The sequence below is a fragment of the Schistocerca gregaria genome, unplaced genomic scaffold (genome assembly GCF_023897955.1).
Source record: "Schistocerca gregaria isolate iqSchGreg1 unplaced genomic scaffold, iqSchGreg1.2 ptg000178l, whole genome shotgun sequence".
Taxonomy (NCBI): Eukaryota; Metazoa; Arthropoda; class Insecta; order Orthoptera; family Acrididae; genus Schistocerca; species Schistocerca gregaria.
Window position 1 is genome coordinate 6,892,345 of NW_026061728.1, and position 3,957 is coordinate 6,896,301.

The window sequence follows — 3,957 nt, forward strand, 5'->3', positions numbered from 1 at the left end:
ATTCAGACTGCCTCGTCCCACCTTATGCTGTACCGCTTTGGGAAATGCTTTATCTGCGCCATTCGCCTTAATCACATCTGAGAGTAATTCTTAAAAAAACGCCTGTCGCTAATTGTTCGTCATCACAGATACTGTTTGCTATACGGCCACGACGCGCTACTGATTTCCAAAATTCATCTTTCTCCTGTGAGGATGGAACTTACGCCACCTGGTTTATTAGAGCAGTGCTCTACCACTGAGCTAAAGAGGCGCGGCCTAGCGGTACTCTTGCGTACTTCGGCCTTACGGTCGCCTGCATCATCAGACTTCTGCTGACAACACTTCATATTAGCTTCTAATATTTGCAGATATGGCGACCCATTACTGCTTGGCTACACATCTGACACGTAACCGATATGCTCTCCAAACAACAACACTTGCATTTCAGAACATGTCTTTCACACATGTCTACAAAATCTCCTTCACCTTCAAATACAGTTTCATTGCAACTGACAGAGACGGAGGCAAAGTGTAAAGTTGCTATTTCCATTACATCTCGTTAATCAGAAAAACGGTAATTTACATCTGCAGCGGAACAAAATTCCGTTACGCCCAGCGTGTGGCTCGAACCCACGACCCTGGGATTAAGAGTCTGACGCTCTACCGACTGAGCTAGCCGGCTACCTCGGTGAATACCTGCCGGGTAGCACGTCACACAATACTCGTTTGGGTTGGGTGGTCCCATACAGAATCTCTCCATGCTGCCTAATGTTTTCCTAACGTCACACTCGTCACGTACTTCACTTTTATGTCATAATCATTTCTGAGAGGTAAAGAAATTGCATGACAACATGCAGAGCTAGTGGCGTCAAAATTAAGACACATACTTTATGTGACTCAAAAGCCGAACGAGTTACTTTCCTACGTTGTTTTAGATGTGCAACTGCCAGTCAAAACTCGTGGTGTCGGCACTCTGCCGACCATTTCGCTAGTTAACACCGGTCTTGTTGTGTGTGTTTCAAGCTCAAGAGCATCTCCAAGCAAAAAATGGTCAACAGCAACATTCAGACGGTTTCGTACTGCTCAATTGCTACATGAAAACGGTATGTTTCTTTTTCAGATCTGGAAAAACAAGAGCGTGACAGCATTCGAACCTGTAATCTTCAGATCCGAAATCCGACGCCTTATCCATTAGGCCACACGGTCAATGACGACCAACTATAACATGTATACGACTCATCCCGAAACGCTCACACCCCTGAGGATTTGTGTTTTCGTTCTACACATCCGCTGCCCCTTGCTCTTTCCCACCCATTCGTTACATTCAACCTCTTACGAGACCGACCAAATATAGACTGAGAAACAAGACCACACACTTTGTGCATTCGGAATCGAAGGCAGGGCGTCCCTCGCCGCATTTGCTACGATGGCCATTTGCTACTTCTGCAGAAGCAGCGGCGGCGGCGACGACGACGACGACGACGACGACGACGACGACGACGACCGCGAGAGGCTCTGAGATATGTGAGAAATACATCTATAAAATGTAATTCAGACTGCCTCGTCCCACCTTATGCTGTACCGCTTTGGCAAATGCTTTATCTGCGCCATTCGCCTTAATCACATCTGAGAGTAATTCTTAAAAAAACGCCTGTCGCTAATTGTTCGTCATCACAGATACTGTTTGCTATACGGCCACGACGCGCTACTGATTTCCAAAATTCATCTTTCTCCTGTGTGGATGGAACTTACTACACCTGGTTTATTAGAGCAGTGCTCTACCACTGAGCTAAAGAGGCGCGGCCTAGCGGTACTATTGCGTACTTCGGCCTTACGGTCGCCTGCATCATCAGACTTCTGCTGACAACACTTCATATTAGCTTCTAATATTTGCAGATATGGCGACCCATTACTGCTTGGCTACACATCTGACACGTAACCGATATGCTCTCCAAACAACAGCACTTGCATTTCAGAACATGTCTTTCACACATGTCTACAAAATCTCCTTCACCTTCAAATACAGTTTCATTGCGACTGACAGAGACGGAGGCAAAGTTTAAAGTTGCTATTTCCATTACATCTCGTTAATCAGAAAAACGGTAATTTACATCTGCAGCGGAACAAAATTCCGTTACGCCCAGCGTGTGGCTCGAACCCACGACCCTGGGATTAAGAGTCTGACGCTCTACCGACTGAGCTAGCCGGCTACCTCGGTGAATACCTGCCGGGTAGCACGTCACACAATACTCGTTTGGGTTGGGTGGTCCCATACAGAATCTCTCCATGCTGCCTAATGTTTTCCTAACGTCACACTCGTCACGTACTTCACTTTTATGTCATAATCATTTCTGAGAGGTAAAGAAATTGCATGACAACATGCAGAGCTAGTGGCGTCAAAATTAACACACATACTTTATGTGACTCAAAAGCCGAACGAGTTACTTTCCTACGTTGTTTTAGATGTGCAAGTGCCAGTCAAAACTCGTGGTGTCGGCACTCTGCCGACCATTTCGCTAGTTAACACCGGTCTTGTTGTGTGTGTTTCAAGCTCAAGAGCATCTCCAAGCAAAAAATGGTCAACAGCAACATTCAGACGGTTTCGTACTGCTCAATTGCTACATGAAAACGGTATGTTTGTTTTTCAGAACTGGAAAAACAAGAGCATGACAGCATTCGAACCTGTAATCTTCAGATCCGAAGTCCGACGCCTTATCCATTAGGCCACACGGTCAATGACGACCAACTATAACATGTATACGACTCATCCCGAAACGCTCACACCCCCTGAGGATTTGTGTTTTCGTTCTACACATCCGCTGCCCCTTGCTCTTTCCCACCCATTCGTTACATTCAACCTCTTACGAGACCGACCAAATATAGACTGAGAAACAAGACCACACACTTTGTGCATTCGGAATCGAAGGCAGTGCGTCCCTCGCCGCATTTGCTACGATGGCCATTTGCTACTTCTGCAGAAGCAGCGGCGGCGACGACGACGACGACGACGACGACGACGACGACGACCGCGAGAGGCTCTGAGATATGTGAGAAATACATCTATAAAATGTAATTCAGACTGCCTCGTCCCACCTTATGCTGTACCGCTTTGGCAAATGCTTTATCTGCGCCATTCGCCTTAATCACATCTGAGAGTAATTCTTAAAAAAACGCCTGTCGCTAATTGTTCGTCATCACAGATACTGTTTGCTATACGGCCACGACGCGCTACTGATTTCCAAAATTCATCTTTCTCCTGTGAGGATGGAACTTACGACACCTGGTTTATTAGAGCAGTGCTCTACCACTGAGCTAAAGAGGCGCGGCCTAGCGGTACTCTTGCGTACTTCGGCCTTACGGTCGCCTGCATCATCAGACTTCTGCTGACAACACTTCATATTAGCTTCTGATATTTGCAGATATGGCGACCCATTACTGCTTGGCTACACATCTGACACGTAACCGATATGCTCTCCAAACAACAACACTTGCATTTCAGAACATGTCTTTCACACATGTCTACAAAATCTCCTTCACCTTCAAATACAGTTTCATTGCAACTGACAGAGACGGAGGCAAAGTTTAAAGTTGCTATTTCCATTACATCTCGTTAATCAGAAAAACGGTAATTTACACCTGCAGCGGAACAAAATTCCGTTACGCCCAGCGTGTGGCTCGAACCCACGACCTTGGGATTAAGAGTCTGACGCTCTACCGACTGAGCTAGCCGGCTACCTCGGCGAATACCTGCCGGGTAGCACGTCACACAATACTCGTTTGGGTTGGGTGGTCCCATACAGAATCTCTCCATGCTGCCTAATGTTTTCCTAACGTCACACTCGTCACGTACTTCACTTTTATGTCATAATCATTTCTGAGAGGTAAAGAAATTGCATGACAACATGCAGAGCTAGTGGCGTCAAAATTAAGACACATACTTTATGTGACTCAAAAGCCGAACGAGTTACTTTCCTACGT

General features: G+C 46.2%; 1 non-coding gene across 1 annotated transcript; it reads right to left on the reverse strand.

Moving 5' to 3' along the window:
• Positions 1 to 3,639: 3,639 nt before the first annotated feature.
• Positions 3,640 to 3,712, reverse strand: Trnak-cuu (transfer RNA lysine (anticodon CUU)). The gene has a single exon. It is a non-coding gene; the product is annotated as a tRNA-Lys (tRNA).
• Positions 3,713 to 3,957: the final 245 nt, after the last annotated feature.